Genomic DNA, 14,794 nt, shown 5'->3' on the forward strand with positions numbered 1-14,794 from the left:
GATAATTAAAGCCTCTTCCTCAGGCCCCATAGAAGATGCCAATCAAAATAAACTGCATTCCTGAGACACAGGGCAAGAAATTAAAGCTATTCCATTCTTCAAGGCCCAGGGACTATCGTGGAAGAGGTGGTTGTGTAAGATTGTAAGGGCCCATTTTGAAAGATAAATTCAGTTTCTCTATAAGTTAATTATTAGTGTCAAACGCACATTGATGCAAAAGCAATATATGGCCCCTTGTGTCAGATTAACAAGGTTTTCTTGAAGCATTAACCAACTTCTTTATAAAGGTTATAAAGGTTATAAAAGGCTTATGGAAGTTATATTTTATAATGAAGATTAAATTTTATAGATTGTTTACAAAATTAAAAAAATGTAATTGACTTCATGCTGTTTCTATTAGGGCTTCTTGTTTAGAAAATTAAGTCTCCTCTCTCAAAGAATGAAAGTTTTTGCTTTGTTTTGAAATCCTTGAATTATCACTTTGGTTAAATAAATAGCTTTGCAATGACCTGTAATCCTATTTTGTAATATCAAGTGTTTTAAAGCTTTTGTATCTGACAGACTTTCCAAAATCAAATTATAAATTATGTATTTTTCTAACCTAATTAATTTTTTAAGACATTAGGTTTCCTAAAGTCCAAAAAATGATGTAATTTGGCTTATTAGGTATAAAAATTATACAGAAAGCATTGTCAGATATGAAATGGTGTTTGGTCTTCTTTGGCCTGTATTTGTATAAATATGTTATTGGTATGTTTTCCACAATTATGGGAAACTCCTGTAATTCTGATATAACTTAGTGTATATTATCAGGAATAATCAAAATTGTTATGTTAAAATTATTGTGTGCCACAGAGGTAAAACATTTCCTTGTCAATTGTGTCTTTTGAGTATGGCTGCCTTAAAACTTTTTTTCATCCATAGACAATTGTTGTCTTGTTTTGGTCCTCTTTAGAGGGTGGCTTTATAATTAGCTATAAAACTCCAACAGGTGCTCTTAAATGCAGGTTTCTGATAACTTTGGAAATTATGACATCAGAATAGAGAAAAATCTTTCAGGATTCATAGAGAGGTAAAATGTTCATGAGTATCAGGTGGAACAGGAATTAACTGACTGCATGGACTGAACCAATTGTTTTGACTTTTTGCTTAAAGTGTTTGCTGATCGTTTGTTTTCTTTTTCAGAGTCTTAAAACTTTCTTTTTTTTTAAGCTATTGACAGCTTTTAACAATTTAGTATAATCCTATCAACAAAATTTGGAGCATATTTGTTTCTCTCTACCTCCTTTTCCAGGATTTGGAAACTATCTGTGAGTATTCTTAACTTATGGCAACACAGTTATTTGAATAAGTGCAATAAGAATCTGTTTTCATTTGTAACAGGATGCAATTGGAGAAACTGGTTATTTTACCAAGGCTTTGGAATAGTGTGCTTTCCTTTAAGGAATCAGACTTGACTTATGGAGCCAATAAAAGCTCTTGGAAAACTGGCCTCACGTTTTGTGTACACAGTCTCTGTACAGGGTTTCTGACCTGTGGTAAGTAAAGAATGTCACTTTCTGACAAGCACGGAAGCCTCAGATTTATCCTGGAACCTCAAGAAGAGAAGAAACTCACCCAAATTATAGGTATTTGATGGCACAAATCCATGACTGGGCTCAGCTTTAAAAAAGTGTTATCTGGGCCAGGCGCGGTGGCTCACACTTGTAATCCCAGCACTTTGGGGGGCTAAGGTGGACGGATCATAAGGTCAGGAGATCGAGACCATCCTGGCTAACACGGTAAAACTCTGACTTTACTAAAAATACAAAAAATTAGCTGGGCATGGTGGCAGGCACCTATAGTCCCAGCTACTTGGGAGGCTGAGGCAAGAGAATTGTTCAGACCCGGGAGGCGGAGGTTACAGTGAGCCGACATGGCGCCACTGCACTCTGGCCTGGGCAACAGAGCGAGACTCTGTCTCAAAAAAAAAAAAAAAAAAAAGAAAAGGATTATCTGAGATTCCTCCTATGGAACAAAGTTCCATCAAAGCCAATTTTACAGCCTATGTAAAAAATAATTATTCTTGCTGCACTATATACAAATAATTAGGCCAAGCATAATAAGCAAACTGGTTTTACCATGATTTGTTTTTAGTAAAATGGGAAACTGGAGAGAGAATAAAATTATGTTTCAAATCGATTGTACACTTGTTTTTAGATTCTAGTCTTGCCTAATGTTTTTTTTCCCCCCAATTTTTATTATTTTCTACAGTTCGGTCTCAGTTCTAATTTTTCTTGGTTACAAGTCTTCAAAATAATGTTTTCAATTTTTTTCCTTTTTTTTTCATTTATCCTAATTTAGAGTCAGTGAAAACTAAGCTGTGTTTTCTTAAAACCCTGCGAACTGAAGAAAGACAAACTTCAGAAGAAAATAACATTAACCTATTTACATACATAAGCCACTTTCATACCTGCCTACTAATATATGGACTTCAGAGTAATGTGGCTTATGTTGATTTTTCCAGGATTGTTCTTTTATTTGTTGTTGTTATTTCTCCCTTCCTCCCCGCTGTTTTCTCTTCACAGGACATGAGACTTCACAACCTGCTAAAAATGAGCTTTCAGGACCTACCCGTCTAGGAATAAACCATCCTAGCCATGAGAGACAGATGAAACCTGAGACTAGAGACTCATTTTCTTGCAAAATGCTTTCTCCAAAAGATTTCAAAAAACTAAAGGGAGGAAATGTGAAAGGAAAATATCTTGGACTTTTTCAAGCTGGGAACCTCTCAGGGCAAATCTGCCTCACATTCTATTCAAAGTCATCTCTCTGCCCACAGAGATAGATACATATTTTGGGAAAGACTTACAGAAACTCAAAAGAATGCAACCATCTGTCTCTCACCTACCTGTGACCTGGAAATCCCCAGTGGTGGGGACTTGCTTTGAGTTGAGGCAGCCTATCTGGACAGAACTAATGTACTTCTTACATGTATTAGATTGATGTCTTATGCCTCCCCAAAATGTCTAAAACCAAACTGTACCCCAACCACCTTGGGCACATGTCATCAGGAATTCCTGAGGCTGTATCATGGGCGGATCCTCAACTTTGGCAAAATAAACTTTGTAAATTAACTGATAGCTGTCTCAAATTATCAGGGTTCACAAGAATATAAAACAATTGAACTCACAGAAATAGACAGTAGAATGGTAATTATAGAGGCTGGAGGGTAGGGAAAATGGTGAGATAATAATCAAAAGGTACAAAATCTGTTAGGATACATTTTTTGAGTTATATTGGACAGTGTGGTGAATATAGTTAATAACAGAATATTGAGGCCAGGCGCCGTGGCTCACGCCTGTAATCCCAGCACTTTGGGAGGCCAAGGCGGGCGGATCACGAGGTCAGGAGATGGAGACCATCCAGGCTAACACAGTGAAACTCCGTCTCTACTAAAAATACAAAAAATTAGCCGGGTGTGGTGGCAGGTGCCTGTAGTCCCAGCTACTCGGGAGGCTGAGGCAGGAGAATGGTGTGAACCCCGGGGCGGGGGGGGTGGGGGGCGGAGCCTGCAGTGACTTAATTATTTCACATTATATTCATAAATCACCACATCACTTTATACTCCATACATTTATACAGATATAAATGGCCAATTTATAAGTAATAATGCTATGAATTTGTACCATTTCAAATGTGGCTTTTTTCTTGATTTGGCATTTGCTTGATTGCAGGAGACATTTCATCATTTTTCCAGAGCTATATTGAAGTTATTTTATTCAGGATCTAATTATATTTTTAATTATTCCATTGGGGTATGAGGGCCTGGAACTTCCTAGTCCACATCTTGCTGAAATCCTTCTGGGTAATTTTTAGATTGACTTTTAGCCATTATAAAGAGCTCATATTTAAAGTAAAACACACCCGAAAAATAATAATAATACCTATCTCAAAAGATGATAGCAAAAATTAAATGAGAAATATATGAAGAGATTCTAAACCAGTGCTTGTGAGATATAGGTTTGCTTTAACTATTGATAAAAGAAAAACTTCAGCTGAATTAAATGTAAAGGAGTTTAATTTAGCAATGAATGATTCACGAATTGGGCAGCCCCCATTATCACAGCAGATTCACAGAGACTCCAGGGAAGCCTCGTGGTCAGAACAAATTTATAGAGGAAAAAAGGTAAAGTGATGTACAGGAATTGGAAGTGAGGCACAGAAACAGTGAGATTGGTTACAGCTCAGTGTTTGCCTTATTAGAACACAGTCTGAATACTCAGCAGTCTATGAGTGATTGAAGTATGGCTGCTGCGATTTGCCAACACTCAGCTATTGTTACAGGTGCATATACTAAGAAGTTAGGTTTTCAACTTTGTCTGACTATTAAGCTAGGTTACAGTTCATCCACGAGGATGCAAATATAGAAGCAGGGAATCCTTCTCAGGACATATTTAGCTTGCTTTAACAATTCTCCCCTTTTGGTCATTTTCTCAATTTTGAGAGATTGATCAAAACTTTAGTCATTAATATTACTGTCACTATTGTAAATGTACTTATATGGTTTTGAAACACACAGTAGAACAGTGGGTTTTGCAAGGAGGGATTAAGGACTGAGTAGAGGGTACCTCCTCATGCTGGAACATCCTGTTTACAAGAGAAGAACAAAACCTCGTCTGTTCTAGGATCTATGTGTTTTCTTAGAGCCTTAGCTTGATTATGTTACATTTAGCATGAGTGACTCCATTTTAGTTTGGTTTGGTTTGTTGGGGCCTAGTGCACGAGCTCAGTCCAAAATAATGGCCTCCCACAATTTTATTTAAAAAAAAATTTCTCTTTTTGGGCCAGATTCTCACTTAGGTGAGAGTGTGATAAAAACTTAGGGCCTTAGCGCCACTCTCAGTTACCATGATTTTAAGTTTCCAGTCTCAGCATGTCATTCATAGGTTACAGTGTCCTCATGGTCTCACATTTCTTCCAGCTTTTGTCATTCCAGTTGAAAAGATACCATTTGACATTCCAGAGATGGCTGCATGAAAACATTTAAAATCCTTGAGAGAATACAGTGCACCAGGTAGACTATTATTATAACGATTGGGAGGATAACACCAAGAGTTTGGAGTATGATCCTTACCCAGGGTCTCCATAAATCAAACCACCTAAAATTAAATTGATTAAAGAATGAGCTAGATTAAGAGTGTACTTGCTTGACTAAGTGGTCTTTTCATTAATCCCTACAATTGATTTTTTATTATCTACATTTGATGTATTTCTCCATAGGCCACAAGCATCAGCATGAAACATTCTTAATGCAACAAAGTAATTAAGGTTTAAATCATAGCACATCTACTTTTTATTTGAGTGAGAACTTCTAAATGACTTTTTCCTCACTAATCCACAGTATCCGAATTTAACAAATGTGTATAAAGATTGTGCTTTAGTAAAAATTAAATGAAATCAAATAAGCAAATAATTTTAACATAGCATCTAGTGCAAAGTAAGAATTTAATACATGTGAACTACTCTAAGGGCTTGTGTTTCCCAAGTAAACCCACTAATTTCACACTTGGTGAATTTTAACTGTGTAAGACTTTTTGGGGGATTGAAACCTTAATTTATTTTCTCAGAGTTTGGCACACACACATCAAAACTATTATCAGTTATCATTAAGAAAACCAATTTGTCCCTAAGACCATCACAGAAAAATCAACCTAATATACACCTACTACTATTATAACTATAATTTTAACTGTATTCGTGAAACACTTGTATTTAGTCCAATATACAGGTGCCACTTTTAATGGAGAATACTAAGCAGTTTAAGATGACATAAACATCCCCATTCTGGGAAAGAAGTGTCAGAGAAATGTATAGTAATACTTGAAAGCCTTTTCTTTCCCTTTGTACCAGTCCTAAAACAATTCTGAAGCAGTTATTTTAAAATCTGAGCTTATTATTTAGTACCCTCATGACTTGCTAGCCAAGTGCTGCCACTTAGTCTTACAATCAATATTTCCTTCTGGTTTCTGACAGGCAGTTCTATTCTTCTGCACAGACTAAGGCAGCATGTCAAGAAAGGGGATTCATGTGGGACATTTTATCACAAAAAGGGAAACACACCAAAATATACATACAAACTTTACTGTCTTTTTCCTTCCTATTGACTTTCCTGGCTAGTTTTCTCATATGCAAATCTTTTTGTTTGATTTGAAAGTGTATAACCTAATGTCTGCTCCTATTAGATATCTGAGGATGTAGTAATCAGAATCAAGGGCTTATTTTCTCACACATTACAAATGCATGGGCAATAGATTTAATCAGAAAAAATAATATGCTTCAGAGTGCATTGAAGGGAAATATATTCTGGAAGCTATCTGCAGGCTTTCACAACTTTTGCTATCATCCAATGTTGGTAATTGAGCTGTAAAATGGCCAGAGTATGTAAGAGTAGGTTAGCTCCACCAGTAGATGTTCAAAAATCACCAGAAGCTCATGGGCATATCGTTAATCTAATTATTTCCTAACTCCTAAAGGATGTGTGTCTTTCTGCATATACTGTAAACTTTATTTCACTCCTTCAGAAATTCCTGTCAACCAAATATCAGCTACATAAAAATGTCAAGAAGAGGGGAAGAGCCTAGCATTCTTTGTGCTTTTTTTTCCTTTTGCTTGGGATTTCCCAGCTGTTCAGATAATGAAATTTAACTGTATTCTTGCCCTCTTCCAGAAAAATACCTAAGCCTGGGTAATTTATAAAGAAAAGTGGTTAAATTGGTCCACAGTTCTCAGGTGTTATAGGAAGCATCATGCTGGTATCTGCTTGGCTTCTAGAGATTGCCTCAGGAAGCTTACAATCATGGTGGAAGGCAAAGGGGGAGCAGGCATGTCACATGGCAAGAGTAGGATCAAGAGAGAGAGAGACAATGGGGGGAGAGTTGCCACACACTTTTAAATGACCAGATCTTGTGTGAACTCAGAGAGAGAATTTGCTTGTCACAAAGGGGATTGCCTAAGCCATTCATGAAGGATCTGAGCCCATAATACAAATTCCTCCCACCAGGCCACACCTCCAACGTTAGGCATTATAATGTAATATGAGATTTGGGTGGGGACAAATATACAAACTATATCAAATGGAAAAAGAAAAGGCTGTAATCTGGGAATAAGGAGAAACATGTGCAAAGAGCCTGAAGTGACAGCCACCATGGCTGTTTCCAGGAATTATATATAGTTAAGTATATTGGAAGATATTTGATTTCAAGAATATCTAGAGCTGGAAAAGAAAACAATGTTCACTTTGTGAATGAACTCACATATGAAATGGAGGGTGGACTTTATTCCAAATCCTGTGTAAGATCATTGAAAATTTTAAAGTAGAAGAGTGTTGTACACAAATTTTCCTTTTAGAAAGATCACACTGGCAACTATGAGGAAATTTCATTAGTAACAGGGTGAATGGAGGAAAGAGAGAGAAACTAGTAAACTGCTATACCATCATAGGCAAAAGATAATGATGTCAAAGAGGAGGCAGTGACAGTAGATTAGGAGAGAATGTTTAGAGACATACTAATAATGTAGTATCTTCAGAACTAGGATAACATGTTTATACAGAAGGCAAAGAAGAAAAAAACAGTCATAAAATGACTGTAAATTGATGTTTTTATACACAAATTTATAATAATGAAGAGAAAAGCAGAAGAGTTACATTGGAAGCCAGAAGGTGAATGGATGTGTAGCAACTGCTTTAGCATCCCTTTGGAAAGCTGAATCCTGATATGGCAATTAGAAAAACCAAGATGCAATGACATTTACATTGGAGGACACATATTTGACTTGCAGGACACCAAATTCTCCTGGCTTTTCTCTTCTCGTTGCTACTCCTTCTCAGTCCCCTCTTCTGATTTTTCTTCATTTTCTTGACCTGAAAGCAATGGTGTATCTTGGAGTTTATTCTTGGACCTCTCTCTTTGTATTTACATTCTCTTCTTTGGTGGTGTCATCTAGCCCCATGACGTTAAACATTGCCTCATTTTCAAATGTATGGTAACAATAACTTCCTGCTATTTAGGCTAACAACTTCAATTTTCGGGGGCTTCTATCTCTTTCTCTCATTCTTCATCAGAACTGCCTGAAAATTGTCTGTTATTATTTCAAAATATTTTTAGAATCCAAACAATTCATAGAACCTTTGCTACTACACTCAAACATAAATCATTGTTTTGCCTCTTACCTATATTAATGCAATAGCTTCTTAGCTAGTTTCCTATTGGTCAACAACTCCCCAAAAGACTACCAGAAAAGTCTATTGATCAAGTAAAATAAGTTTATTAGATTTATTGCAGTAAGAGAGAACACCACATTGATAGGCTTAGTAATATGTTTCGAAAGAGGGAAGTCTCAGGTGATATTAACTTAGCTTAAAGGCCTCAGCTTGGTAATATTAGGATAGGCCTTTCTAGGTGGTAAATTAGTTGATATAGGGTAAAGATTAGAACTTACAAGCTTTATGTTGGTGGGCACAGCAAGGCAGCAGTATTATAGTGAGTACTGATGATTTAGTAGTTAAGTAAGCTATAGTCTTAATTCACGGACTTATCTACAAGCAACAGGTATTTTTTGGAACAAAAAACTAAGATAGTTTGGCTAACCTCAATATTGTTTAACATACAGGCCAAAAGAACATATGCTTTCTCTCAGAATTATTAAACACACGGATGAGAAACAATGTAGGTTTCAGTTCTTATCCCTTTCTTCTAACCTTGCTTCAATTTAATCAGTTCTCAATAGAGCAGTGGGAGTAATTCTTTGAAAGTACTACTAAGATCAAGTCGCTACTATATTACAAACTTTAAATAGCTTCCCATCTCATCAGCAATACAAGTCAATGTTTAAAACATGGCCTACAATGGCTACAAGATCTGATCACCACCTTTTTTTTTTTTTTCCTATATCTCTTCACTAACTTATATTCTCCTTGTTCATTCACTCTATCCACATTGGCTTTCATATTGTGCCTCAAATACACACCAGTTATACTCTTAGCTCAGTTCTTTTTTACTAGTTCTTTTCTCTATTTTGGATACTTTCCCCAAGATACTCATATATATAATTTTCACTTAAGATACATTTTCCAGCCGGGCACAGTGGCCCATGCCTGTAATCCCAGCCTGTAATCCACGAGGTGGGTGGATCATGAGGTCAAGAGTTAGAGACCAGCCTGGCCAACATGGTGAAACCCCATCTCTACTAAAAATACAAAAACTAGCCAGGTGTGGTGGCACGTGTCTGTAACCTCAAGTACTCAGGAGGCTGAGGCAGGAGAATCGCTTGAACCTGGGAGGCAGAGGTTGTAGTGAGCTGAGATCACACCATTGCACTATGGCCTGGACAACAGAGGGAGACTCCTCCGTAAAAAAAAAAAAAAAAAAAAAAAAAAAAGCAAAAAACAAAAAACAAAAAACAAAAAACAAAAAAAAAACATTCCCAGGCCGGGGGCTGTGGCTCACGCCTGTAATCCCAGCACTTTGGGAGGCCAAGGCAGGTGGATCACTTGAGGTTGGGAGTTCGAGACCAGCTTGGCCAACATGGTGAAACCCTGTCTGTACTAAAAATACAAAAATTAGCCAGGCATGGTGGTGTGTGCCTGTAACCCTAGCTACTCAGGAGGCTGAGGCAGGAGAATCAGTTGAACGTGTAAGGTGGAGGTTGCAGTGAGCCGAGATGGTGCCACTGCACTCCAGCCTGAAAAAAAAAAAAGAAAAAAAAAAGGTACCTTTTCCAATATCATCTTTCCAGTGAAGCCTTCCTTGGTTTTGCTACATAAAATGGCAACCTCTGTGCCACTTCTTGCCTCCTTCTCTGCTTTATTTTTCTTCATGGCACCTACTACCATACCTGGAATTCAAAAAATGGTTTAATGTTTCTATTCACCAATTAAAATGCAAGCTTTGTGCAGGTAGATATATTTGTCTGCTCTTGTCACTGCTTTGTTTCCACTGTACTCAATAGTTTCTGGAACACAGTAAGTGCTCAATAAATATTTGTTGAATAAAATAATAAGAAGTACTTAGGAATTTGTGGTACCACATTCCTATAAGAATGGAGGGTGCCATTATCTCTCCTAGACTTGGAAAATAATCAGTTATCCTAAGTTCATACATTGCTCATATATTTTTTGTTTTTCTTTAACTTCAGAGGAAGCCTTTACTCAGTTACTAAGTTTATTCATGCACTCACTCACTCATTGAACAAGCACTTATGAGTGTCTTTTATGTTCTGAGAACGATGACAAGTGACGTGACATTTCATGAGATGAATGGACAATTGAGAAAGGAAAAAACTCTAATATAGTTATAATAAGCAATACTGTGTTGGATTTTTATGTCTACTATTCCATTTAATTTTTATGGCAACACAGATGGGACACAATATTATTATCCAACTTCTAAAAATGAATAAATTAAAGCCCCAAGAGGACCTAAGAATACAAAACTTGCCAGTAGAAAAACTGAGACTTGAATGCAGCATAGTTAATCTAAAAAGTCCATTATTCTTTAATGAGCAAAACATAATCCGTTTTTTCAATTGTCATGGCACAATTTTTGACCAATTTACTTTATTATAGACTACATTTATCATTTACTAAATTCTCACCTAGCTTTTGTCTTAAAGCAATCACATCTTATATTTTAAAATGGATCAATGCCAATTGACAAATAAATTGGGATACAGTTAAGAATGAAGAAAGGAATAAACATTTAGTAGGTAATAACAGTTTCTGCTTTATTCTGCCCTTTGATGCCCAATATTTAATCTGATTGCTTGTATTACATATACATTTCTACAAATGGTAGCATACATATCTCTATTTACTCACCCACTTTCCTAACTCCAAAGTTGGAGTGGGTTACGGCATTAAGTTCAATTTTCAACATCTCTAGATTATATTAAGGTCTTTAAAACAGAATCAGGTGTAGATTTTTTTTTTTCACATGCTGAACCATAGTTAAAAGACAAGTGATTTTCCATTAATAGCCCAGTATATACAGATGTCAAGAACTTAGAGTATAACTACTACCAAAGCCCTCATTCTGGACAGTAGAGAAAGGAAAACATAAGGTAATCACTGATTCATGGCACATATTTTACTGAAAAGGAATAATAAAGACTAACTGCCATAAGATTGGAGTCTTTTCCTGGGTTTTCTGAAAAAATATTCTTCCATGGAAATCCATGGGCACTGGTTATGCCCTCTTGGAGAATTTTTGTTGCCTATTTTCCTCCATGGATACATCTGAATTTAATAATGAGGAGGGTCAGTGTGAGATCAAACTACAGGGGACCACAGGAAAGAGTAAATAGGGAGGCTACATTCATTAAAAGAGTTAATTTTCAGGCTGAGGCATTTTAACCCCTGAATTTAATGTGGTTGCACAAAGTTACATAAAGTACTATCGCCGACTACTACTAGACTCTCTGACTACTTTAAGAGTTTAATTTGCTATATTTACTATTATATCTCTATCAAAAGAAATCAGGGCATGTATTATATGCTTTTTAAAGTTATCCATCATATGTGTGCCATATAAAAATGTTCTAGTACATGCTCTCAAATTCCTAGTATCAAGAACTAAATAATCTCGAGGTATAGTTTTTCCAGCACAAAACATATGATGGAAATAGTTTTTCCATCATATGTGTGCCATATAAAAATGTTCTAGTACATGCTCTCAAATTCCTAGTATCGAGAACTAAATAATCTCGAGGTATAGTTTTTGCAGCACAAAATAAAGTGCAGTGACATTTATCCCAGTCTGCATACTCTTTGATGATATATAGCTCAAGGTTGCATTTTTGTTAACTACATCACCATATTTCTACTTCTGTTGAGTATATTGTCAAATGAAATCAGAGAAACTGTTGTATGTGCTGTAATGAACAATGCATCACCAACACCCTTACTTAGATAATAATTAGAACCTATACAAATTATCTTATATTATTATTTGATTTCATCTCGTTATATTCTGCTCATATTTCATACAGCATGCAGTTATTGAGTGCTTTCTCTAATTGTGAATATTAGGAAATGAGAGGAAAATGCCAAGTAAAAAAATTTCAGGGTTCAAGATTGTGATTTGAATACACATATTATTTTTCCTATTAGATTTAAATTATTTAAAAAAATAAAAATAAACAAATCGTAATGTAAGAAACTTGGAAAATATATAATTTTCTTATATCAATGGTCCAGTAATGTAAAGGGCCTGCTGTACAATATGAAAACTTCTAATAATTAATTACTTGAAACCCAAGTGAACGTCTCTCACATTTTCATCTCATGTAATGCTAAAACAAGGCAGCCAATTATATTGTACATGAAATGGATTGTATTTGAATTAGTTGAGAACATTTACTCTGAGACTTTCTAAAAGAAGAAAATAAAAATTGCAATATAATATAGGGTATTACATTTAAGGTCAGAAAGAAATTTCATATGCAGAGTGAAAAAATGAGAGCTTGTATAATGTTAGTATTTGTGTTATACTATATAAAGCTTAGCCATACAAAATGTAAATTGCCATTCTGCGTTTTTAGCCAAGTGTAAAATTAACACCAGATATTCATAACCAGGTAGTATCATAACTATGTTAAGCAAGATTATAATTATTATAAGGTAATTTTGGCACACTTATAAATAAGAACCCATGAAATTCAGTGTAAGACAAATTACATTATACAAATCCCACTATTTACTGAAGAATAGCATAAAATGAAAATAGTGTTGAAATGATTGTATCTCAAATACATATTCTTCTCTTTTTGAGTTATCTCAAATTATTGATGAGGGTCTAGTAATACATCCTGTTCTTTTCCTTACCTTAATCTTGTATGCCGTTTTATATTGTTGATATTCCTCATTTAAATTCTTTTTTCTCTTGGTTTCATGGGCATTATTACTTCCTTATTCTGCCTAACATCTGTGAACATTCTATATTTTTCTTCTCCATGGTCTGCTCTTTCTTTACCTTCACATGAAATATTGGTGGTCCTTTAAGGTCTATTATGATATGCAGTGTGTTCTTATTCTATACACATTCTGTGCTTGGTGCCGTGGGCCCCCATAGTTTCAAATGCCACCTAATATGCTGGAACCTCTCAGAACTGCCTCTCCAGCTGTCATGTCTTCCCTAATAAATATATCCGCCTGCTTATTGACAGCTCTATTTGAATACTTCATATTTTAGATTTAACAAATACTATACTGAATTAGTGATCTCTAAATCAAACTTGTTGCTCCTTTTATATTTTGTATATTGATAAATGTTACAATTGTCCATCTAGTCACTCAAGTCAGAAATTGGCCTTCTCCATTTTCCTTACTGTCAATATGTAACTAGGCATCAGACTCTCTGTAGTTTAGTTCCTTAGAATTTCCTAAAAGATTCATTACTTTCTTCTTTCCTTAACCATGGTCTGTCATTACCTCATGCCTAAGGCATTACAAAGTTTTTCAAATTGATGTCCAGGACTCCAGTTTTGCTCTCCTCTAATCTATTCTCCACACTGATATTTGAGTTATATTTTCTAAACTTGAATTATGATTATTTTATTTTCTTATGTAAAGCAAAGTTAATTGTTATTGCTCACATCCAATGGTCTCAAATTTACTGTAAATATGAATTCCTTGGAATTATATTCCAATTTATGTATATACCGTATTTTCTTTATCCATTCATCTCTCCATGAATATTTGCATTGCTTCCACATTTTGTCTATTGTGAATAAATCTGCTATGAACACTGGACACTTGTTTAAAATGCAGGTTGTTCAGTTCCCAGTACCAAAGACTGAATTATTAAGAGTGCAGTGGGGCCCAGGGACCTGCATGCTAAACAAGCCCCCCTCTTGACAATTTCTACATAAATGGAATTTATGTAGAATAAATTCCAATAAAGCTCAAATATTAAGAATAATTAAAATAAAGATTAAAAGCCAAATATCTTGAGATGACGTACAATGAGGTATCTTCTGATTGTTGATGTTCATGTTAATACCATTACTTGATACATAAGATTTCTTTTTTAAATTATTTTTTATTATGGTAAAAGACACCTCACATGAAATCTACACTTTTAGCAAATTTTTAAGCATACAGTACAATATCATTAACTATATGCACATTTTTTTACAACCGATGTCAAGAATATTTTCATTTTGGAGGACTGAGACTCTACTCACTACACAGAAAATGCCTATTTCCCACTTCCCTCAGCCCCTGACAACCATCATTCTACTTTCTGCTTCTATGAGTTTGAATATTTAAGATCCCTCAAACAAGTAGAATCACATAATATTTGTCTGTGACTAGCTTATTTCACCTAGGATAATGCCCCTCCAGGTTCACCCATATTATAGCATATGACAGTTTTTCCTTTTATATGGTTCAATAATATCCCATTGTGTGTGGGGGTGTATATATATATTCCTTATACATTTATCTGTGTATAAAAATTAAGGTTCTTTCCACCTCTTGGCTATTTTGAATAAGGCTACAATGAACATAAAGCGTAAATGCCACTGAGATCCAGCTTTGAATTATTTTCGATAAATATCCAGAATTAGGATTACTGGATTATATGGTAGTTCTATTTCTAATTTTTTGAGGAAACTACATAGTATTTCCCATACTGAATATTCCACTTTACATTTTCATCAGCAGTGCACAAGGGTCCAAATTTCCCTACATCCTCATCAACACTTGTAATTTTCTGTCTTTGTGAAAATGGCCATCCTAACAGGTTTAAGGTGA

The sequence above is a fragment of the Pongo pygmaeus genome, chromosome X (assembly GCF_028885625.2).
Source record: "Pongo pygmaeus isolate AG05252 chromosome X, NHGRI_mPonPyg2-v2.0_pri, whole genome shotgun sequence".
NCBI classification, from domain to species: Eukaryota; Metazoa; Chordata; class Mammalia; order Primates; family Hominidae; genus Pongo; species Pongo pygmaeus.